The following is a 26639-nucleotide window of genomic DNA, read 5'->3' on the forward strand; positions in this document are numbered from 1 at the left end:
ACGCAGACCTTTGCAAGGTGGAAGCCCTTCGCTAATTTTAAGACACCTCCTTCTACTGCCCTCTGCCCTCCGACCCCATGCCCAGCTACCAACAGACTGTGTCCTCTACTATCCATGACCTCATCTACTCCTCCCGTCTCCCCCACCACCTCCAACCTCATTGCCTGCACCACAATTTACTTCGTCCCCAAAATCCCCAAAGCTAACAACCCTGAGCACCCCATTGTCTCTACCTGCAACTGCCCCACCGAACTCATCTTCAGATATCTTGACCGTGTCCTTGCTCCCTACTAGCTTCCCTCCCCTCTCACATACATGATACCAACCATGCACTTCGTTTGCTCAATTCTGTCTCCTTCCCTCCTGGCCCCTCTAAACTTCTCTTCACTCTCGACATCTAGAGCCTTTACATGGTGATCCCTCACCACAAGGGGCTACATGCACTCCAACATTTCCTTGACCTTTGACCCAACCTGACACATCCACTCTCATTCGTCCGGCTGAACTTGTCCTCTCACTTAACTGCTTCTTGTTCGCTGGGGATTTTTACCAGCAGCTCTCAGGAGTATGTGCTCCAACTATGCAAACCTGTTCGTTGGCTACGTTGAGGCCCAAATATTCTCAAGTTTCACTGGTCCCACTCCTGAACTAATTGGCCTTTATATTGACGACTGTATCAGTGCGACCTCACTCTCCCACGAACTTCTAGACTACTTCCTCTCTTTTGTCAAATCTTTCCATCCTGCCCTCCACTATTTTCGATACCTCAGTCGCCTTTCTCGAGATTCATTACTCCACTCTCACCACCTCCATCCACTACAAACACACAGACTCACACTCACACCTCAACTTCTCCTCCTCCCACCCTAAACACACCATGCTCTCCATCCCCTATTCCCAATTCCTCCATCTACACAGGCTCTGCAGTGACGACCATGACTTTCAGACTCAATCTCAACTCATGGCTCGTCACTTCATCCTACATGGATATCTCCTCACCACTATCCACACCGCCCTTGCCAGAGCACGTTCCATCTACTTGCTCCCCTGCACCTGCTCTGCCGTCTCCTGTTTCCTGTCACCTACCATCCCACAACCCTACCTCTCCAATGCATCATTCTCTGAGCTTTCCGGCAACTCCAGTCTGATCCTGCCACTTCACACATCTTACCTAAGTGACCCCTCCTCTCTTTCAAACAAGCCCACAACCTACAAGATCTCTTGATCCACAGTTTCTTCTCTAACCCAACATCCCAACCTGGCTCGTTCCCCTGCACCCGCCCATGCTGCTACACTTGCCCTTACATCTACAACACCACCCTTCTCACCGGCACCTATCATCGATCCTATCATATCACTGACTCCTTCACCTGCACTTCTAGCAATGTCATCTACTGCATATCCTGCTCACTCTGCCCTTCTCTATACATCAGGCAAACAGGACGCCACTTGGCTGACTGATTTGCGGAACACCTCCAAGACATCCGACTCGGCAATGACAACCCAGTCTCACGCCATTTCCGCTCTACCAATCACTCTTTGCAACACCTGTCTGTGTTTGGATTATCCTTACACAGGGTCCATCCGGACTCCCGTCTTTGCCATGAGCAGGGAATTAATCTTCTCTCTTCACTCCTTTGCATCACATGGGCTCAACTCTTCTCCCCTCTCTTCTCTTCCTGTCACACCTACTTCCTCCCACCCACTTCTCCTCAACTGCTCCGACCCTCACTTCTTCTCTTCACTCCTACCCTCCTCTCTTCTCTTCACTCCTACCCTCCTCTCTTCTCTTCTCTCCTACCCACCTTCTCCCTTCATCTCCCTTCATCGTAACTCCTCCCTCGTAACCTTCGTTTGTGCACCTTCGTTTGTGCACCTTCGTTTGTGCACCTTCGTTTTGGGATTACCACTACTTTATTATCTCCCCTTCTTCCTAGCTCTCCTGTGTGACCCCTCTGTCCAGCATTCACCATGATAGATTGCTAGCCACTACACATTATTTTCTCTCCCTGTTTATTTCTGTGTTCCTTCTCTGTGGAAGAGCATAGGCCCAAAACGTTAAAGACGTTTCACTTCCTGAACGTTAAACTAACACATCTGTTTGTTGTATACACCACCTGTCTTCGTGGTTTTTTTTTGTGAATTCCCCCCTTTATATACCACTGGTTTATAGTTATGTAATTTTAGCTGATCTTACTGAGTAAATTTGACTTTTATGGGCAGGTAAATTTAATCACCAGGTGTATAAGCAATAACATTATGGATAAACACTGAAATTGAAATTCTTAATGCATCTTACCTGTTTGATTTTTTTCCACAGTTTTTTCAGGTGCATTCAACGTATCTGACCTCCAAACCCACTGACAGCCACTTTTTCCTTGAAAAGGAAGGTGGGAGGGGTGGTGGGAACCTCGAAGTTTCTCACCAAGGGAGTTTTGTTTCACGGGTCTTTTTTTTTCTTTTCCAGGTTATTTTGCATGCTTTCAAAGAATGTGACACCAAATTATGTGTAAACAGCTCCTTTTCCCAGAAATTGAAAGATTTGGCTTCTATTTCTAGCGTGGCTTGCTACCATGTAACAGCTATGTGTGTTCACACTGAAATATTTACCAACATTTTCCTTCCATTTATTTTTTCCACTTTATTTTCTCTGTCGACATCCACCTCAGTTGTTTTTGTTTTTCTTCCAGTTCTGTGCTTTCTGGGAGAAAAGCCCTCATATTATTTCAAACCTACAAGAATTCACTAACGGGATTTGTTTATTTTTATTAAAAGATTTCATGGAGGAATTAGATACGAGTTTTAACTGGTTTAAACACTAAAGTGTTAAAAACTGCCAAAACTATAAAATCAGCTTCTTTGGTCTTTTTGAGAGCTTTAGAACCCAAAAACTATAGTTTTTTTTTTTTGCTTTAGAGTTTAAACAATGCTGATTTTATAGTTTATAGTTTTAAACTTTAAAGGGCCTAAAAAAGGCTGAAAGAATGACATGTACAAATTAAATATGCTAAGACAATCTGAAAATAATAGAAACTTTTAAACATTTACCAGTTTTTATGAAATCTTTGAGTTAACAGACTTGAGTTAATGGAAGCTAAATGTAATGGAAGTTAATTAGTCTGACAATGATTTTCAAAGTTAACTTAAAAGTTAAATCGTTAATGAAAATGCCAACTTCATTAATTAACAATTAACAGATTAATGGACTTATGCCCCAGCTCTGTATATATATAACAATGCTGGACATTAATATTATAAGAATATAAATAAAACATAAAAAACAGATTTGGAATTCCTTTGAATAATATATATATATATATATATATATATATATATATATATATATATGTATATATATATATATATATATATATATATATATATATAAGTTCAAAAAAACACAAAAAACAATAACAAAAAAACAACAATGGATATAGAATATATAATATATTCAGTAAAATGAAATGAAGTATCGATTGTCTTATTGAATAAATGAAATATTGAATATTGAATATTAAATATTAAGTATTGAAAATTAAGGGACACGTATACTTTCTTGCATTTTAGCAGCCTTCAAGGTCCCGCGCTATGACAGGAGTGTTGACAACTGTAGTTGCCTGGCTGTCTTTTCTCCTTTATATACATTCCTGCGGACAGCAGTGGTAGTTGTTGGCTATTTTTAGAGATGATGCCAAACCATTTTTCAATGTTTATTTTTAGAAATTATGACAGCAGTACTTTTTAGAGATTTTTTGCATTTTAGTTATAGGAATAAGATTTTTATTTGCAGGCCATAAGCAAACAAAATATTAATTTTGGTGAAGATGGAAAGCAAACTTCAGGAATTTTGGGGCCTTTATGCAATAGTACTGCTGATTCCAAGAGAGGCTTAAGGGGGTTATCTGCCCCTGGGGTCGGGGCACAATCGTTGTACAGAAAAATAAAATAGCCTAATATGCATAAAAGGACTTCAGAAACCTACGTATGAAATTTGGTGCAAATCAGTTGTAAAATGTAGAAATGCATGTAGTTACATAGACAAACACACAGCCAGACATATATAGATAACTCACATTGTTTTGACTTTTCAAAAAATTTTTTAATATTTGTCTAATTTAGTCAGTGCTATGTACATGTGTATATATACATATATATATATATATATGTGTGTGTATATATATATATATATATATATACATATATATATATATATATGTGTGTGTATATATATATATATATATACATATATATATATATATATATATATATATATATATATGTGTGTGTATATATATATATATATATACATATATATATATATATATATATATGTGTGTGTGTATATATATATATATATACATATATATATATATGTGTGTGTGTGTGTGTGTGTGTGTGTGTGTATATATATATATATATATATATATATATACATACATATATATTCCTCTTATTTTTGTATGTTATATATATATATATATATATATATATATATATATATATATATAACATACAAAAATAAGAGGAATGACCAGCAAAAGTGGACTCCTATATGCTAAGAAATAGATGCCGAATCATCTAACCACGAAAAAAAAATGTTCTCAGTAAAAATTAGCGAAACAACAGACTGTAAAAGGGCAAGACAAATGAAAAAATACTAAATTTTAAAAAAACGATTAACCTACGTACCATGGTTTCACCTGTTAAAATTTACATAAGTAAATATCTGCAAGATCATCAGCGTAGTCTGTCGATTTAAAAATATAATTTCCAGAACTAGACATAAGACGTCCACCCGAAAGGGAGCACGTGTAGAGTTCTACAAATTACATTCAGTGTATCCCTTCAAATGTCTTCAATCTGGCACGCTAAGTCCGGAAATAACTCTGCAGTTAATAAATTTTTGCAGCAAATTTACCGGTTTGAGAACATCATTATTTAAAATTTATTAATAAGGGTAGAAATTGATATTAATCAATTAAAACCAGTCGTCTAGCATATTAAAAAAAAATCCGAAGATTAAAATTATATTACATACAAAAATAAGAGGAATGACCAGCAAAAGTGGACTCCTATATGCTAGAAATAGATGATATAATGAGGTTGAAAGTTTTTTTATAAAAGCAATACAAATAAATTATAAATTATAAAGCTGTAAAAGAAGTTGCAGATGTCAAAAACCGACATATATGTTTCGATTCATGCTTCTTGGTGATTCTTAATTCTAAGCATTTGAATAGGGTCATATGCTAAGAATTGGTCACCATTTCCAGCTATATGAGGCAGAGTCCTAACAGGGCTTTATGAGTTTATACATCATAGGTTGCCTAACATATTTCTTGAAATGACAAAGACGAATTACTAATAAGTTTAAGAAATTAGATCATATATATTATGCAGATGTATTTAGCTAATGAATTAATAAAATAAAATAACATTAAAAAAAAGGCAAAGAAGATAAAAGATAAAAAGTAAAGAAAAATATAAGTGTATGCAAAATATATAGTATATAAATTTAAATGAAAGGAAGGAACGATACTTAAATATGCAAGGAAAGAATTACATAATAAAATAAATGAAGGATAAGTTAGATAGTAAAGTTTGTAAAGAAAAGAAAATAGCTTTAGCTACTGCTACTTCTGAGATTGCAGCAATGTTACTACCCCGAGGTCGGACTGCCTATTCAACTTTCAAGTTACCTTTAGATTTATCTAATAAACAAGATCCAGTTTGTAATATATCTAAAAATTCTGTAATGTGTGAACTAATACAAACATGTCAATTAATTGTTTGGGATGAATGTACCATGGCCCACAAAAAATCTTTTGAAGCTGTTGACAGAACATTATGAGACATTAGAAATTGCAATTCCATGATGGGAAATGTCATGCTATTATTGTCAGGAGATTTCCAAAAAACACTACCAGCTATTCCAAGAGGAACAGAAGTGGATGAGCTCAATGCTTCAATAAAGTCTTCTGTATTATGTCATCATGTGAAAATACTTCAACTTTCAACAAATATGAGATTTGGGCTTTCATGACATCAGTCAGCTGAATTATTTTCATGTCATAAATAAACAGAACTTCATGTATAAAAATGATATTTTTTCTACTTCAATTATTACATATTTTTCTCTTATAAAAATATTATATCATTGCCATTACTGTATAGACAAATAAAATAACACAAACAACTCACTTATTATTGTCATACAATAATAACAGACACAAGTTCATGTATGATATCGATTTTTCTTCTACTTCAATTATTACATGGTTTTCTCTTCTAAAAATACTCATACAGGAGGAGTAAATTATACATATAATAATGCTTTCAATATGGCTCCTGATAAACAGTAAAAGTAATTACATGATCATTGACAGGTTTTACTGCTAGTATATATATATATATATATATATATATATATATATATACATACTTCAATATTAGAAAATGTGTGAGATCCTTGGTATAGTTGAAAAAAGAAAAAGTATGACTTCACTGGTAGTTCTACTCAGTTTAATTTATTATTAAAATTTTTTTTTAATTAATTGATTGGGGGCGGATTTGGGAGGTGGTGGGTTGTTAAAGGAGTGTTTTATAAAGTCATTTGAATAGTTGACCTTTGGTGAGAAATATAATGGTCAGATATTTTTCTTAATTCTTTCTTTTTTACACTTTAGTTCATAGATCTAGTAAGTTCTTTGTTAACTCGGGCCGGGAGGATTTAAAAAAAAAATTCCTTGTTAACTTTTCTGGAGAACTTTCTCGCATTCCTTGTCAAACACATCTGAGGAGTTCGGGCTTTGTGATTCTATATATGAAATTTTGGTGTGTTTAGGGTGGGGTTGGGGTTTGTTAATCAGTCTGGGAGAGAAAGAGTGTTGATGAAAAGGTGGCAAGCTGGCAGAAATATTAGCACACTGGGGGAAATGCTTAGTGATATTTCGTCTGTCTTTACATTCTAAGTTCAAATTCTGTCAAGGTCAACTTTGTCTTTCATCCTTTCGGGGTTGATAAAATAGGTACCAGTTGTGTAATGGGGTCGATCTAATTGACTGGCCCACTCACCCGAAATGTCGAGCCTTGTGCCAAGAGTAGAAAAGAGTGTTGATGAATAAGAGCTGAAAGAAAATGGTGAGTGGTCAAAACAAGATACTTGATTGGGGGTGGAGTTGGGAGGTGGTGAGGTGTTAAAGGAGTGTTTTATGAAGCCATTTCGAAAAGCCATATAATATATAATATATTCTTTTATATGTTTCAACCCTAAGGCTGTGGCCATGCTGGCCATATATATGTTTATGAATTTGTGTTGCAAGATTTCAGATGTGAAAGTGTGTTGAAACAGATATTGCTATATTTTGGGATGGTATTTTTTTTTTTTTTGCCAAATAAACACATGCACTATATATTTGTTCTTCACTCGTTTATTCCTGTTCTTATTTTAAACGATGTCCATTGTCCAGAAATCTTTCATCACACATCTGTGACCTCCTCAGTGATACTTTCCGTCTTTGTGTATGCTCCTACTCCATTTAATTCATTCTGTTCTTCTATGATGTGTACCCTTACAGGCACATGCATTTTTGCCTGTATCTGTGTGTATGTGTGTGTTTGTGTGTGCGTGTGTGTGTGCGTGCATGCGTATGCATGTCTATATGTTTTGCATATGTGCTTATGTGTGTATATATGGGCTTGTGCCCTTTATATTGTTATCTTTATCATCATTGTTCCTCACCTATGTTTTCTCCTCTGTTGCTGCTGTTCTTGACTCTTACTTTTGATATTGTTCTTGTATCTTTCTATGTTTGTGTGTTCATTCATGAACACACAAACACATGACTGAACAGATATTTGTACAGCAGCTCTGTTGTAGTGGAAATGGAGTTGTATGTCAGTCGTTGTAAAGTTGTACAAGTTCTCAGTTGGAGTTAAGTGTCAATTACTTGTTATAGTTGAGTCCACGTCACAGTCAAGGTAGACAGTTCAAAGTCAATGTCTTGCAGAGTTATCAATGATAGCACGATAGCCAAAGCAGTGTATTACCATTCCAGTATAGAAGAGATACACCATTTCCGATGCCAAGAAAATATTGTGGCTACTAGAGTAGATACAACAGTTACAGTCACAACAGTAGCCACACATTGTAACTGTGGAAAGCACCACATCATAACAATCTTACCTACAAGGTACCAGTGCATGATGGGTCAAAATGATCATCATGAATAAAGAGATTTTGTAATATTCATTTTCTTTCTTTCATGTATTTATAAACTCTATGTAAATAGGAATTCCTGAAGTAAATTCAGTGGAATATAGATCAAGACTGTTGGTAACATCAGGTAACCAAATACTGTAAACAGGCTTTAAACAGCATACTACAAGGTGTATACCTAAATATAAAAGAAACCGGAATTTTGCAATATTATTTTATTCATTTAGTTTTACATGTTTACACCTTTATTGCCTTCAAAGTATTCTCCATTTAAAGCATTGCATCAGTCCAGATGCATTTTCCACTGTTCAAAGCAGTGCTGGAACTCTTGTAAAGTGATGCCTTTTAACATTTCCATCATTTTTTTCTTCACTTCTTCCACATCTGCAAATTCCATAGCACCAGCTTTTGTCACCAGTGATGACCTTTGAAAAGAGGCCCGGTTCAATTTTCAACTGTTCTTTCAGTTCACAATACACATTCAATTGTGACTGCTCTTCATCTTCCATAAGCAAGTGAAGAACAAATTTTGCTACAACTCTTTTTTATTCACAATTCTTTGCTCAAAATTCGTTGGCAGGAGCTCTACGACACACCAGTCATATCATCAAGTTCATCAGTTGTTCAGAGATGGTCCCTCAAGATCAGTTCATGAATCTTCATGATGTTTTCATTCATTCAGAAGGTTGACTTTTTCAGACACCGTTTTCCTCAACAGAAAACAGAATTTCCTGGAAGCACATAGTTCTTTCATTTCAGCCATTGCAAAAATTGACGAACAGGGGAGAAGCACTGCAAAACAAAGATGCATTACTTGACAGTACGATTTCACTCGATGATGCCAGTCGGCATACTGATGCCTGAGGGTTGCATCAAATGACTTCTAGTGGTGAAAGTCTGAACAGGCTTATCCTACAGAAAATATTTCTGGTTACTTTTGGGTACTTCCTTGTATTTGCAGGATCCAATAAAATCGAGGTATTTTAATCTATACATATACATACATACATTATACATACACATATATATATATATTATACACAGACACATGCATGCATATATTTTTTTTCAAGTATTAGATTGCTGTAAAAGCATCATAAAATATATCCATGACGTGAAGAGCTCAATTATTACCACATCTTTAAACAACAATATATTATTACAATGGAATTGTTTTTCATGTACAATAAAAATTGACTACACTGATTGCTCATAGCAACATATTTAAGATAGCAAAAGAGTAGAAATTTCCCAAATGCTTAATAATTTGATTGTTCTCTTATAGCATTTTGATTTCTATATCGTAATTTTTTCTCTTGATGATATGGATAACTCATCACATTTACATTAATTGTGCATATAAATTATGTAATTATATAAATGATGTTTTTGCTATATCTGTTGAAAATGTAAAGAAAAACTTCTGTGAAACTTCTGCTCATTTTACTATTCTCACTCTCTTCTTTACACCTCTTGCACTCACACACAAACACACACACATACACTCTCTCTCTCTCTCTCTCTCTCTCTCTATCTCTCTCTCTCTCTCTCTCTCTCTCTCTCTCTCTCTCTCCCACACACATGCATTCTTATGCACACATGCATGTGTGTGTATCCCTTTCAGTTGTAAATTGCAAATAAGCCACCTTATGTGTGTGTATGTGTGTGTGATTATTCAGTTTTATTTCAAGATTTCTTACCAATAAAGAAAGAGCCAGTTTCTAACCTAGATCCAAGGCTCCATTGGAATTTCAACATCAACAACAGAGTATTTTTGTATGTATGTATGTGTGTATGTATGTATGTATATATGTATGTATGTATGTATGTATGTATGTATATGTACAGATTTGTATGTTTTGTTTTATGTATGTATTCTCATGCATATAGTTGCATATCTAGACATGCTCATATATATTTAAATGATAAACTTCTGGAAAGTTTTACAGATCTTTTACAGTTCTAATGATGGATTGGATATGTAGTCTTCAAATTAGCTTTCTCTTTTCTGTTTTTCAGAAGCTTAATTTTTCAAGTTTAGTATTTAGGCAGTGTGTTACATGTCCCAGGGCTCCAATAATAACAGGTATGAACATAAACTTGTAATCTAGATAGAGTAACTGCAAGGTTTTCAATAGTTCAGTATAGGTAGTATGTATATATGCATGTATGTATGTATGTATGTAAGTAAAAGATGCAAGGAGTGACTCAAACTAAGAGGTATGCACTTTGAGTGCTCAATTTAGTATGCTACTAGAATTCCAGTTTGAACTGCAGTTGAAGATGTGATTTTGTGATTGCTTTTCTAAAGTGGCTAGAAGTTGCTTCCCTTTGAGCCAGTAAGTATAGATTAAAACAGAAATAAAAAAGCAAATGGTTTGGCAAAACTTGACAAGGCCATTTAATTTAGCTGTATAACAAAAAGGTATACGTAGTTTCTAACAGCTGTTTCTTGAATATCCCAGCTACTGGAATATTGTTTCAAGTGAAGATTCCATAGGCTGAGTATTCCATCATCAGAGAGGAGAGGTCAAATAGATGTAACAGAGGAGGAAGGTTACTCATCAATGATATTATTGTAGTGCATTTTGTTACAAAAGAGGGAAGAAATCCAATTAAAATTGCAATTAATTTCAATTAAAAATCCAATTTTTGTTTCTGTTTTAATCTGTTCACGACCATTTTTCTGCTGTTGCCCCTACTGTATAAGTCAATAGAAAAATATTAAAAGTGGTTTCCTCCTTCACTTATCTTGATTCCATTGTGTTAAATGATGCTAAGATGAATAAAGAAATTGAGCCCAGAATTGGGAAGGCTAGCTCTGATTTCAGGAAGCTTTATCACTGGCTTTGGAACAGCCACGATGTATCATTGAAGGTAAAAGTCAATGTATATAAGTCAGTGGTCATGACAACATTGCTTTATGGTGCTGAATCTTGGACTCTGTACTGAAGCACATCAACCAGCTTGATGCTTTTCATATGCAATGCTTGTATACTATCTCCAACATAAAATCAACTGACCATATCCATACTAGCAAAATGCAAAATATCAAGTATTGAAGACATACAGCTTAGATGGTCAGGTCATCTCTCATGTATTAGTGATATCAGAATTCCAAAGCAACTTCACTTTGGCCAATTTCCAACAGGAAAGTTAGTTGGAAGGCCACTCTTGTGCATCAAAGACAAACAAAAAGATAATCTGAAGTGATGCAATATTCCCTTTTCTTCCTGGGAAAACAAAGCACCAGTCTTGCTTTTCCTCAGTTCAAAGATTTGAGCAAAGCTGACTCCAACATTGGGACCAACTTTGTGCAAGCATGAAGCCACTTGGCAAAATGCTGCTCCAATTGGAAACCTTACCTGTCATTGTGCTTTTTGTGGCATGAAGCAAAGCAGGCTTTGCCACCCACTCATGAAAACACAAAGTAAATGATCAATAAGTACTCAAGCAAACTGAGTCCTCAACTTGTTCCATTTGCCAAAAGGGCGATCTTTCAATACCAATCCTCCTTTTTGCTTCAGCGTTTGTTTACATCAATTCGGCAATTTCCGTAATGAAAGAGGGAAAGGACGTTAGTCAGTGACAGCTTTGATCTGTTAGGTAGCAGACAGCAGGGATCCCCTCTCTTAAGAACACATGCTAGTTATCTCTCGCTTTCTCTCTCTATCTCTAACCCTAACCCTAACCGTAAGTGACATGTGTTTTTAAGAGAGTGTGAAAGAGAGAAACAGAGAGAGAGAAACAGAGAGATAAGTGACATGTGTTTTTAAGAGAGGGGGAAGGGAGGGGGAAAGAGAGATAATTGGCATGTGTTCTTAAGGGATGGGTTTCCCTGCTGTCTGCTACCTAACAGATCAAAGCTGTCGCTGACTAACGTCCTTTCCCTCTTTCTTTACGGAAATTGCCGAACGATTGTCAAACGATTTGGCATTTAGAGAACTTGTACCGAAGGATTGCCGCCAAAAGGTTTGTCAGGCACCAGTAGGCCTCAAGAAACACATTCATGTCCATAGAACATGATTAATGCTTAATTTTACTGAACCCTCATTTGTCGTTCATGGCAAGAGAATCCATCATATATATATATATATATATATATATATATATATATATATATATATATATACACACACTAGCAATACATCCCAGCATTGCCTGGGTGTTATGACCTACAGTCACATTGTATTATTTGTTCTTTTCTTATGGGCAGACTCAGCACAGTTGATATATAGTGAACTAGATTACTGGCATAATGGAAATTATTGTTTGTTTAAAAGTGAAGTGGGGAGGGTACAATTTGCATTAGTTTGCATGAAAGTGCTTTCTGTTCTTAAGAAGAATCACAAACTATGTATTGTTACATCGTATAAAAGGGTGTTAATATGATTTTGTCCAGAAATCACGTTTTCAAAATTTTAATTTTCTCCTGTCCCCACTGCAATTTCTTAATTTGTAACTTTTTCAATTTTTTTTTTATCCACATAGAAAAATACAGAGATTACAAATCTAGGAAATATATGTATTATTTTAAAGTTTGATTTTTCTTAAAGAAACACTCAATGCCTCTTCCCTCACCTCACCCACCCATCACCTACTCACTTTCAAAAGGCTAAAACCTCCCAGTGTTTCACTTTCATCTGATATTTCACTTTCATCTGATATTTCACGCATGCATAGAATTGTACTGAAATAGCAGACGTAAAAAATACCAGACAACCACCAGAAAACCCGACATACTAGAAACAATTGGTAAACTATATTATTTTTGAAGAAACTTCCCCGCTTTCCAAAAAGCTAATAGTGAAACATTAGGAGTTTGTAGCTTTTTGAAAGTGGTGAGGTAATGGGTGGATGTTTGGGAAGGAGATTTTAGCATTTCTTTAAGAAAAAAAGAAGAAAATTCTTAGATACACACTCTCTGTTTTTTTCTCCATGGATTACCAAAAAAAAATTTTGGAAAAAAGTTTTTAAAAGAATGAAGAAATTAGGGTGGGGAGGGAGAAAATTAAAATATTGAGAATGTGGTTTTTGGACAAAATCTTAATCTCCTGTATCGAAAACACAGGAATCGGAAGAAATTTAGAAAAAAATGAAGGGTGAAAATGTCACCTTGGATATGCTAGAAACAACAGGTAAAGGACAGGATTTCTGGGAAAGCTGCCTTTTTTATATGTTTACTAGCAGTATAACCTGACGTTGTTCGGGTGTGACTTATTATGCCATCTACGATAAAAAAGAAAGACTTACAACGAAAAAACACTTATGATGTAAATATGTTCGTAATTCAAAAGACGATGAAATTAAAAGGGCAAGTTTGAAGGCTGTTTTGCGTAACATTATTAATCGTACGTAAATTGGCTATACAAATGATATGTGCAAAACAACTTTTTGCACTGCCCTGATTATACATAGCAGGGTAATCCCTTTTCGCAGGAGCTAGGACGGCAATTTCTGATGAAGCAATTGCTGGCGATCTGTTGCTACACATTTTTGCCAGAATTCTAACAGATTGGGCAGAAGATGTTGATGCACCATTTTGCATTATGTTCAAAGTAGCTTCTGGAATGTGGTGAATTGCTGCAGTCTGTTGCTATCTTTTTAAACCGGTTGCTTTCTTTCCCCAGCAAGCTCTCTTCTTTGGAGGCATAATCTATGTATATATTAAACAGAACAACAAAAGTTATAATAGATGGCAGTGTCGGTAGTTTTCACATTTCGGTAATTTTGCGGATAACATCCGCACAATTACTTAACCCTAACACTAACCCTAAACCATAACCCTAAACCCTAACCCTAAAACCCTAACCCTGACCCTAAAACTGTAACCGTAACACTAACCCTAACCCGGTAATCTTCAAGTTTAGGGAGTTAAAAAAAGAAAACAAAAAATATTCAAGGGAAATAACTGAACGACTTACCAGTAATGTCCGTACTACTCTGAGATGTGTTTTCTTTTAGCTGTTTATAAATAAATCACACACGTGTTTTTGTTTTGTTTTTTACACACGGGTTTTTTTTTCTAAAACAGCATGCGACAGAAGGAGAGAACTTTGTCGATGGAAATGATAATGAAATTCAACAGATATTAGATATTTATTCAAGGGTCAGCATGCAGTTCTAGAAATTAACCTACTCAACATTATAAACGTCAGAAATGGCAACCAAAAAATAAACGAATGTTTTTTTCTTTTGGGGTTGAATTCCGCCATAGAAATTCATGTAGATAAGATGAAAATAAGGTAATCTTCAAGTTTAGGGAGGTAAAAAAAAAGTAAATAAAAATATTCCGGTCTTCCACGAGGCATTTTTGATCTCTCAGTTAACTTCAATCAAATCACGTGTGTGATTTATTTATAAACAGAGTAGTACGGATAATACTGGTAAGACAGTAAGACGTTCAGTTACTTCACTTGATTTTTATTTACTTTTTTTTATCCCTAAACTTGAAGACTACCCCCTAACCGTAACCCTAACACCCTAGTGAAAATCGTGCGGGTGTTAATCTGAAAAATTACCCACATTTGTAATGAAGTTCAGTGATTTTGCAATGTGTTGTTCTGTCGTTCAAACTAAAGCGTGAATGTTCTGAGACGCCTTACGGGAGTCAAGAAACAAAAGGAAAATAGTGTAATAGATGCTTTTAAAAAGAAAAAAGGATTTTATCCCTTATATGTATACTGTTCAGTATCTATGCGTTGAATAAAATCTATCTTTCTACTTGTACTACCATACAGTTCAGCGCTTCGAAAAACAAACTTGTTTGTTTACATACAGCGTAACTAAAAGCAAAGTTTAATCTATGACTTTGTATGCATAAGAGAAAGTAGGAGTTATCGTTCGTAAGCGTTCATAAGAGAAAGTAGGAGTTGAAAGTATTTGTAAAGGTCGTAGAAAGAGGAAATTTAGGTTTTATTAGAGGGGGGAAATGTTATTTTGCGCAGTTTAATGGATTTTATTGGTAACTGTGATTGATTTTGACGGAATAAATGACGCCGTTACCTAGGTTATGGTATTTAGAATATTAATTCCGATTGTTTCATTCAAGAAATTTGGAATTGTGTAAATGTATGAATTGGATACACATACACACACACTCACAAACTCAGCTATATATATATAGATATGGCAGATCATGTTTTTAAATACGCTCATCACAAACACAAGTTACAGAACAGTAAAAGATCATTTCAATCGGATTTGAGCCGTAATTTTGTGCTTGCACACAGCAAGGAATAACATAATTCATATAGAAGTTTTACCTAGAGTGAGTGTGTGTGTGTGTGTGTGTGTGTGTGTGTGTGTGTGTGTGTGTGTGTGTGTGTGTGTGTGTGTGTGTATGCGCATGCACACATGTATGTGCCAAAGGAGGTTATTTTATGGTTCTTTCGTTTGAAGCAGAAAAGTTGTCAACTTGATCATATGGGTTCATATGATTGTTTATAAATTTCTATAAAAATTTTTTTATTTCGTTATGCTTTGAAGAGAGGAGAAAGTGAAAAGGCAACATTTACTTTGAAGTGAGAGAAGAAAGTGAAAGAGAGGAGAAAGTGAAAGATGTATGTATGTGCATATGAAATGGATGTGTGTGTGTGTGTGTGTGTGTGTGTGTGTGAGTCCGTGTATGTGTGTGTGTGAGTCTGTGTATGTGTGTGTGTGAGAGACAGAAACTGAGTGAGTGAAGGTGTGTATTGTCATGTATGTATTTTTTGCATGTACGTGTAAGTGGTACTCACTCGCTCTCTCTCTCCCTCACAAACATGTGCATGCACACACACACATCTTTCGTATACACATACATAAATACATATGCATACATCATTTTTTGTATGTATATGTGCATGTGAGAGAGAGAGAATGAGTAACTGTATTTCCTCATAACAAATAGAGAAATGGATGTCTTTTAATGAATTTTTTTGGTTGTGACTTATTTTGATACAATGTTTATGTGTACATTTTCATAAATGTTTGTCTGAGTAGAATTCTATGCATGTGTAAAACATTGGACGAAAGTGAAACATTAGAAGCAAATCGAAATATTGCTTGAAAATGACCTCAAAATCGTGTGACCTGACCTCATTTCCAAGGTTATTTTTGTAGCAAAAAAGAGCTGTTGTACGAAAAACATAGTTTATCTGGTAGCCTTTATAGCGGGTCATCCCATAAATAATGTATTTTTTTTCACGTCTTTTTTAATGCAAGGTCTATCTTCCAAAATTCACTTGTCCGTGACAAAAAATACTCCTTTACTACTGTTCTGATCTCATCTACAGAATTCATATTTTTTCCAGCTAAATGATTTTGAAGACAGCGGAATAAATGATAATCAGATGGGGCAATGTCTAGCAAATATGGTGGGCGGGGCATCGTTTCTCATTCAAACTGCTCCTTTGGAATGTCATCCTTGCTGTATGTGGTCAAGCATTGTCCTGATGGAAGAACACCTTTCATCTTGAAACCATAGATGGTCATTTTTCTTCTAGTGCTGACTTGAATGACTGGTTGAATGACTAAATACAAGCTACACTACTAGTTCTTCAACAGTTTCATTAGAAAGTGAAAATAGTTTTACACTTTCAATTTGAACCAAAATTACATTATGAGAGTGACGATGTGTGAATAATGAAAGTAATGTTTCCACCAGGGTTTGCAGGATGTCCTTGTCGAATTCTACAGAACTTCTAGGACGAGACTCATCTTCTAGGAATTTCTGGAACCACAGTTGAGACTGGCTTGCACTTATTGTCCAATCCCCATATAATGCATTAATGTTCCTTGCACTTTTTGTTGTGTTGTTGCCTTTATTAAACTTGTAAAGCAAAAGATGCTGAATATGCTCCTTTGTCACTTCCATTATAGCTTTGAAAAAATAACTGAAAATTGAACTGCACTCTTCAAAACTCGCACTAAGAATAAGGACAAGGTAAATTACTACTTGCTTTTATAGTATGTTGATGCAGGTAGTTTATCCCATCCCCCTCTGACTTTTAGTTCATGCAACTGAAAAAACCGCATTACTTATGGGATGACCCAATATATATCGATAGATGATAAGCAGCTTTCTTTGTTATAGTATACATCTTATTAATTCGTAGAAACATTACTTTCATTATTCACACATCGTCACTCTCATAATGTAATTTTGGTTCAAATTGAAAGTGTAAAACTATTTTCACTTTCTAATGAAACCTGGTCATTACAGAATAGTGTCTTTCAAATAACTAAAGCTAATTGTTGAGATAATGTATAAAATATGTAAATGAAAATAAAGTTTATTTGGTAGCTGAAAGATTATTGAATCTTTTGATACTCCATACATCAAAATAGGCAACTCAGCTTTTGAATGCATAAGGAACGCACACACACACACACACACACACACACACACACACACAAACTTTCTTTTATTTATATATTGATATATGAGTGAGTGAACGAATGAAAGAAAGTGGCACTCACCACATTGGATAGGAGTTACACATATTATTTAATAAGAATTTGACTCAACTCCATTAAACTTAAAGTTTCATAGGCTTGAGCTTATCTTGTCGGCTATCTAGACAAGAGTAATGGGATTTGAGATAAATTCAAGATGGCTTCTAGATGTTAAGCCTCTATCTCATATCATGTGGTATTACTGATCCAGAAGCAACATCTGTTCTTTTCTTTATTCTGAGACCAACATGCTCAGGCAGAATTTTGGCAGGTAGCTGTCATCATTATGTCTGCAACTTGTAGTATAGTGTATTCAGCAACATTAGCTCACTACATTTGATATCTTACATAGTAGAGTAGGGTGTTATTATGATCTAGTAGCTTGGTAGATTTTAGCCTTTGTGTGCAGAGTAGCCAGGCCTAGGGTGATAGATCTGGATTATCAGCTACCAGTGCTACGAAGTTCATAAACAAGGCATGCCTTTAGTGGCAACAATAAGATAGTTCTTGTCTTTTGGAAGACTGTGTGGGAGGATGAAACTTAAAGTGAATGTAGGTAAGAGTGAAGTGATGAGATGTTCGAAAGATGGAATGGCTGGTAGGATGGATGTGAGTATACATGGTGAGATGTTAAAGAAGGTGAGTGTTTTTAAGTATCTGAGATCATATGTGATGGCAGATGGTGGATTGGCTGAGGAAGTGGGATATAGAGTGAGGGAGGAGAGTAAGATACTTGGAGTTGTGAAAGGTATGCTAAGAGATAAAAGGTTGAGTGTGAAAACGAAGAGAGGTGTGTATGAGTGAGTGATTGTGCTGACGATGTTATATGGTGCAGAGACATGGGGCCTGAGAGAGGCAGAAATGAGGCGACTAGATGTGTTTAAGATGAGATGTTTGAAGTGGTAGGCAGCAGAATCAGTGGCAGACCTCGGTTTGTGTGGATGGATGGATGGAGTGAGGAAAGCTTTGGTGGTTAGAAGTATTGGAGTGAGAGAAGCAAGAGAGTTTATAAATGATAGGAAAGCTTGGAGAGTGTTTGTGGACAGATGAGTGAATTTGATGTTGCTCAAAGGGGTACGGAAACAGCATGATGTGGCGGGGGTAAAGTTGGGCCGCACTGCTGATATTAGAGGGTTGTGTTCTATGCCTTGATCCAAGCATAGAACGGGGAGATGAATGGAATGCCTGGTGTGTGTCTTGTGGCTACCCCCTCCTCAAAAAGTGGGGAATAGACCTGAGTGTATATATAAAAAAAAACATAGTTCATTCTTCCTATTGATGACTACTGCAAGTTAGTGGAATATTTGTAATCTCTCTAGCATCACCAAATCTAGTTACTTTCATAGAAAGTCTTCAGCCACTAATGTGTTAGTTCTTCACTGAACATCCACTGAGCCGCTAACCCATACCACAACTTGCAGACATAGGGGTGACAACTACCTACCAACATCTGAACACTTGAGCCTAAGAATAAAGAAAAGAACTAATGCTGCTTTTGGACCAATAACCATATGGGACCTGAGTTGACCATACATCTAAAAATCATCTTGAATTTGTCTCAAATTCCAATACTCTTCTCTATCTAGATATCTGACAAGAAAGGTTTGTCCTAAAAAAATTTTAAGTCATGGAGCTGAATCAAACTGTTCATCATCATCCCCATCATCATCATTTAATGCCCACTTTCCATGCTGGCATGGGTTGGATGATTTGACTGAAAACTGATAAGGCGAGGAGCTGCACTAGGTTCCAGTCTGATTTGGCATGGTTTCTATGGCCGGATGCTCTTCCTAACACCACCCACTCTAAGAGTGTAGTGGATACCTAGCACCTTTCTGGACTCAAGAAGACCCATACTTTGCAGCAGAAGTGTTAAGTCTCTCTGATAGTGAAAAGCACTTATAGTGGTGCCTTATAGAAGTGCCCATGTGGTGCCATGTAAAGGTACCCATGCAATATCACATTAAAGCACCCATGTGACACCACATAAAAGTGCCTGTACAGTGCCATGTAAAAGCACCCAGCACACTCTGTAAAGTGGTTGGCATTAGGAAGAGTATCCAACCATAGAAACCATGCCAAATCAAACTGGAGTCTGGTACAGCTCCCCAGTTTGCCAACTCTTGTCAAACCATCCAACACATGCCAGCATGGACAACAGACGTTAAATGATGATGATGATGATATATGTATGTATATGTATATAAGTTGAATAAAGGACTTCAGTACCCTATGTATTCTCTGCTCCTTTTGCTAACTATTCTAGAAGGTGAAGTGGGTGCATTTGAGATTCCAGTGCTAGTTGTCAAGGACCATAGGTATATACAAAAAAAAAAACACACAACAAACATTTATGCCCATGAATGTTCCCTTACCTCCAGACAACAATCTTTGATTGTTGAGATTAACTTCCATACTCATATGTTGCTGGTCTTAATTGCTATTTGATAATTGAGGCACATCCTTTGAAGATAGAGCTAATTTTACAAAATCAATAATTAATGCTATATGCTTTTTGATATACATGTATTTGTCTATATATACAACTGGTCTTTCTGCGTTATTTCTCTTAGCTCATTTTTCTTAATTTATGCAAATTATGTAGTCATTGTTCCAGTCTTTTTTGTATATGGCCATATCCCAAGGCTACTGGAGATAAGGTACTATAATAGTTGTGCTGATGAAACCTCTTACAGCAGGAACATGTGACCACAATTATCTCTTACCTTCAGAGAAGATGCCTGTTCTTTAAATTAATAGTATGTCAACTTTGAAGAAATCTTGTGCGTGTTGGTGAGGGTACCGAGGTGGGCGGTATGCAGGTGTGTAAGTGGAGAGTGTGAATCCATGTGTGATTGCTGTCAAGTGAAGAGAGGAGGTGAGATTGGTGTCAGATGAAGAGAGGAGGTGAGTTGAGCCCATGTGGTGCAAAAGATTGAAGATAGAAGATTAATTGCTGTTCATGGCAAAGGTGGAAGTCTGGGTGGCCACTGTGCAGAGACAGTCCGAACACAGATAGATGTTGTAGCAAATGACTGGTAGAGAGAAAATGGCACAAGACTGGGTAGTCATTGCCGAGTCTGATGTCCTGGAGGTGCTCCGCAAAACAGTCAGCCAAGGGGTGTCCCATTTGACCAATATACAGGGAAGAACAGAGAGAGCAGGAGATGCAATAAATGACATTATTAGAGATGCAGGTAAAGGAGTCAGTGACATGATAGGAATTACACACACACACACATATAAACATATCTATATGTGTGTGTGTGTGTGTGTGTGTATGTACATCAGTCCTGGGTATGATTTTAAACTGCATCTTGTAGTGGAGCCTTGGTATAGGATTTCCAGGATTTTGAGGAGTGTGGAACCACCTCTTAGTCACTATTGTTCCCACATCTACTTTAACTTAGAGTTGTAGCACCTGTTAGGGTACCTGCTATGGGTAAACCAGCATGTAAACCACTAGGAGTGAAGGAGTCCTAATTCTCATTAGGAACTTTTTTCAAGGAGAAAATAAATTTGTCTAAAAAAATTGAAGTGCAGTTGGTTCCTGTAAACCCTATGCTATTGTACCAAGCCATTTCTGGTGTCCTACATGTTGATGTGTCTAGATTCTAATGAATCTTATAACTAGTCAATATAGACAGGTGACTGGTGTAGCAGCACCATAGTCAACTGCTACAAAGGTAAAGGTGACGCTTTAGATACAAATAATTACAAAGGCATCAAGCTGTTAGATCAGGTTATGAAAGTTACGGAGAGGGTCATAGCCCAACTAACTAGGGAGCGAATCAATTTAGATGAGATGCAGTTTGGGTTCGTGCCAGGTAAAAGCACCACTGATGCCATATTTCTAGTAAGACAGCTGCAGGAGAAATACCTAGCCAAGGATAAACCTCTGTACCTGGCTTTCGTTGACATGGAGAAACCCTTTGACAGAGTCCCCCGATCCCTTATCTGGTGGTCAATGAGGAAACTTGGGATAGAAGAATGGTTAGTGAGAGCTGTGCGAGCCATGTACAGAGATGCTGCCAGTAAGGTGAGGGTTGGAAATGAGTACAGTAATGAATTCCGGGTAGAGGTAGGGGTCCACCAAGGTTCCGTCCTCAGCCCCCTCTTATTTATCATAGTCCTCCAGGCGATCACAGAGGAATTCAAGACAGGTTGCCCCTGGGAGCTCCTCTATGCTGATGACCTTGCACTAATTGCTGAGTCACTATCAGAACTAGAGGAGAAGTTTCAGGTGTGGAAGCAAGGACTAGAATCGAAGGGCCTTAGAGTCAACCTAGCTAAAACCAAAATCCTAATAAGTAGGAAGGTAGATAAAACACAAACCCCTTCAGGTAGATGGCCCTGCTCAGTATGTAGAAAAGGAGTAGGTAGTAACTCTATAAGATGTACCCGGTGCAAGCTATGGACACATAAGAGGTGCAGCAATATCAAAGGCAGGTTAACTAGGGAGTTAGTTTTTGTATGTGGCAAATGTTCAGGTGCAATAAGCACTGTAAGCTCGCAAGGAATGAAGCCAGTATGCTCCGTTGGATGTGTAATGTCAGTGTGCATACCCGTCAGAGTGTAAGTACCTTGAGAGAAAAGCTGAACATAAGGAGCATCAGTTGTGGTGTGCAAGAGAGACGATTGCGCTGGTATGGACATGTGGTGAGAATGAATGAGGATAGCTGCGTGCCACACCCTAACAGTTGAGGGAACCCGTGGAAGAGGTAGGGCCAGGAAGACCTGGGCTGGGGTGGTGAGGCAAGACCTTCGAACATTGGGCCTCACCGAGGCGATGACTACTGACCAAGACCTTTGGAAATGTGCTGTGCGTAAGAAGACCCGGCAAGCCAAGTGAGGTCGTTGCCAGTGCCCCTGGACTGGCTCTTGTGCAGGTGGCACATAAGATGCACCATTTTGAGCGTGGCTGTTGCCAGTACCGCCTGACTGGCCTTCGTAGGATTTTCGAGCGAGATCGTTGCCAGTGCCCCTGGACTGGCTCTTGTACGGGTGGCACATAAAAGATACCATTTTGAGTGTGGCCGTTGCCAGTACCGCCTGACTGGCCTTCGTGCGGGTGACACATAAAAGCACCCACTACACTCTCTGAGTAGTTGGCGTTAGGAAGGGCATCCAGCTGTAGAAACTCTGCTAAATTAGATTGGAGGCTGGTGTTGCCATCCGGTTTCACCAGTCCTCAGTCAAATCGTCTAACCCATGCTAGCATGGAAAGCCGACGTTAAACAATGATGATGATGATGATGATGATGATGATGATGATGATGATATATATCGAAATCAAGCCAAATTCGATGACTGGCACCTGTGCCAGTGAAGCGCTAAGAGCAACATCCAAGTGTGATCATTGCCAGAGTAGCTCTCTGGCTTCCATGCCAGTGGCATGTAAATAGCACCATTTGAGCATGATCATTACCAGCGTCGACTTACTGGCACGTGAAAAAACATTTGAGCGAAGTCGTTGCCAGTACTACTGGACTGGTACCTGTGCATGTGGCACGTAAAAAACACCATTTTGAGCATGGCCATTGCCAGTACCGCCTCACTGGCCCTTGTGCTGGTGGCACGTAAAAGCACCCACTACACTCTTGGAGTGGTTGGCGTTAGGAAGGGCATCCAGCTGTAGAAACTCTGCCAGATCAGATTGGAGTCTGGTGCAGCCTTCTGATTCGCCAGTCCTCAGTCAAATCGTCCAACCCAAACTAGCATGGAAGGCGGACGTTAAATGATGATGATGATGATGATATATATCAACAAACCACATATGTAACAGCAAACAAAATAGACCTCAAAATCATTGTAAATAGAGTGCTAAGTTTATTAAATAACACAGTCATGGAATACTTATATTCAGAATTCCAAGTTTCTCAATAGCAATTTGAATGTTAATGTTCTTCAGCTTTTGTAAGCACGTTACATTGATGTTATATGTTTGCAACAGCTGAAGAACATTAGCAATCAAATTACTACTGAGAAGCTCGAAGTTCTGAATGTAAGTACTCCATGCTTGTTTCATTTAATAATTGTATAAATACATATATAAATATGTATGTATAAATATATACATAAATATGCTTTTAATTTGTTTAGGGCAGATGTGCTTATAAAAGCTTCTTTGCTTCCTGTTGTCAGCTACCACGTATTATTCCCATCTACCAGAGTAATCCTATGGGATTGTTATGTATGTAGAACACCTTACAGCTTAGAATAGATAGAGTAATGACAAAAATGACTTGTGGGTGGAAATTTCTAGACTTTATTCATGTATTGTAACATATATTTCTGCATCCCCCATGCTCATTTGTGAGGACATTTTCACATCCATAGAATATTATCAAATATTATTTATAATATCTAGGAATCTTGCCAGTGCTGCTGGACTGGCTCCTGTGCAGGTGACATGTAAAAAACACCATTTTGAGTGTGGTCGTTGCCAGTACCGCCTGACTGGCTCTCGTGCTGATGGCACGTAAAAGCACCTACTACACACTCGGAGTGGTTGGCATTAGGAAGGGCATCCAGCTGTAGAAACTCTGCCAGATCAAACTGGAGCCTGGTGCAGCCATCCAGTTTGCCATCCAGTGAAGTGGACGTTATATATACACTAGCAGTATAGCCAGGCGTTGCCCGGGATTAAGCTAGGATTATAAAGTGATCAAGTGCTTTATTTCAAACCAAATTAAGTAACATTGACATCAGATTTGAGTGAAATCCATTGAAATTGGTTTGGCTGAAAATGGTTTGCTGGCAATTTATTTGTGAAATCCCATAAGGAATTAGTTTATTGGTTATTTCCACTCATTGACTGCTTTTTTTAAAGTTGCATTAGAGATCTGCATAGGAGAAGGTCGATCTGAAGGTTTGCATTGGGGATCTGGATTGGAGCAATTTATGAAAACTTACCACAGCCTTAACCAAAACATAGGGGGCCTGCCCCTCTAGGTTAACTTTATGAGCAACTTAGCCAATCACTGATATCAGCCGAGTGAGTATTGTTGGAGAAGTTAGCATTGTCCAATAAAAAAGAGGAAGAGTCCATAAGTCATATTGCCATGGTTTGAGAATATGTCTGGCCAATGCTTTCAGATCACTGTTTATAACCACATCGGCTGCAATGACAACTTGTCTATAAAACTTTGCTATAGACAACATTGCGTGTTCTTCCCTGAGGAGCATACACAAAAAGAGTGTTTCTACTACCCACATGGGAGCAGGCCACATAAAGTTTCCCATGCGAAAAGCATGGCTCCCCCAAATGGATACCTGCCACCGATAGTGTTTGGCCTTGGGATTTGTTGATGGACATGGCAAAGCATGGTCTCACCGGGAACTGCGATCTGCGGAAGTGAAATGGCATGTCTGACCCCAAGGGATAAAGGTGCATCCTTGAAATGAAAACATTTTCACCCCTCCTGTACTCTGTAACAATGCTGGCCTCAATCAAGTGGGGCATCAGGGACTTAACTACTAAGTGGATCCCGTTGCACTGTTTAGGCAGAAGCAAGTTTCTGATTAGCATAATTGGACATCCAACCCTTAGCCTAAGAATGTGAGGTGGAAGCCCTGCTGGCTCCAATAAGTTGAGAAACTCGATAGGGTAATTGATAATGTCTTGGGGGTCACAGGTCCGGTCAATCGATTTGTAGATGCGCTCCTCACCCAGAATTCGGCTTATGAGTTGGTCATTGACAGCACTGACAGCTCCATTTTTGGGGGCCAGGATGGTTCTTTCACTGAGCCAATTGATGTCTGCATAGTTACTTTCCAGATTGGGGAACACTGTTTCCAAAAGATTAGAAGGGTTGTCCACTGTGTTGCACAGTTCAGAGATGGATATGTCACCCTTATCATTGTTAGGAACCTTCCCTTCTCCAAGGGCTAAAATATCTTGAGCAAATGCTGTAGACGTGCTATCACCAAGCAAGTGCGCACGCATGTTTGTGCCTAGGCTTAACGTCTTAACCTGGGGCCACAACGTGGATGACTTAAGGCATGCACACACTTCATCAGCCCTGCTCCATTTAAGGACGACAGGAAGGGTTTGTCGGAAATCTCCCGAAAGCATAGAAGCTGTAGAATCCCTGATATCGTTCAATGTGCTAGTTGCTAATTACATCGTCATTAGGTTTTACTTTCTAATTGAATTAACCAACATACGGAGATGAAGAATATGGAAAACATATTTTTAAATCTCAAATTTACCATGAAAAACTACAGCTAAATTTTTAGATAACACTCGCATGATTTTCACTAATTGTTGTGTGAGAAAGTATATATAATGTCATTATAAAATATAGTGTATTTCAAAAACATCCTATATTTGAAAGTGTATCTCAATGTTTAAGAAGAAAAAAAAGCATTTTACATTTTCAGCCTCAGAAATTTCACCCCCCACACCCATTGATCTTTTCACCATTTATTTTTCAATGTACGGGGAAAATACGGCGATTAAGAATATGGAAAACATTTTTTCACCCTTCGTAAGAAATATAACAGTCAAGTAAAGAATTTAAACATAAAAGCAAACAAAAACTAAGAAACAAAATGTGCTAGTTGCTAATTACATCATCATTAGGTTTTATTTCCTAATTGAATTAACCAACATATGGAGATGAAGAATATGGAAACCATATTTTTAAATCTCAAATTTATCATGAAAATTTACAGGTAAATTTTTAGATAACACTCGCACGATTGTCACTAAGAAAAAAATAAATGGGACACTGACAAATTGTTACATACCACTTTGTTTCATTGTTGCTAAATAAATGGATTGAGAATAATTTTTTTTTTCGGCGTGAAATATAAAGAAAACTCTTTCGCTCCCAAAGTAGCATGTGTGTGTGTGTGAGTGAGAGGGGGGGAGAAAGATGAACTATATAAAATAAATAAATGATTTAAAATAAATATATTCTAATTGTTGTGTGAGAAAGTATATATAATCGCATTATAAAATATAGTGTCTTTCAAA

At 37.3% G+C, this 26639-nt stretch overlaps 1 protein-coding gene across 2 annotated transcripts in view; it reads right to left on the reverse strand.

Moving 5' to 3' along the window:
* LOC106871622 (protein scribble homolog) overlaps positions 1-26639 on the reverse strand; it is a 772291-nt gene that overhangs the window by 709103 nt on the left and 36549 nt on the right. For both annotated transcript variants that reach the window (XR_016241095.1, XM_089349239.1), the window contains exon 2: positions 23447-23654. The gene's annotated coding sequence lies outside the window, so the exon portion shown is untranslated. The remainder of the gene's footprint in view (positions 1-23446; positions 23655-26639) is intronic.

Source organism: Octopus bimaculoides, chromosome 3 (assembly GCF_046866305.1).
Source record: "Octopus bimaculoides isolate indiv1 chromosome 3, ASM4686630v1, whole genome shotgun sequence".
Classification (NCBI taxonomy): Eukaryota; Metazoa; Mollusca; class Cephalopoda; order Octopoda; family Octopodidae; genus Octopus; species Octopus bimaculoides.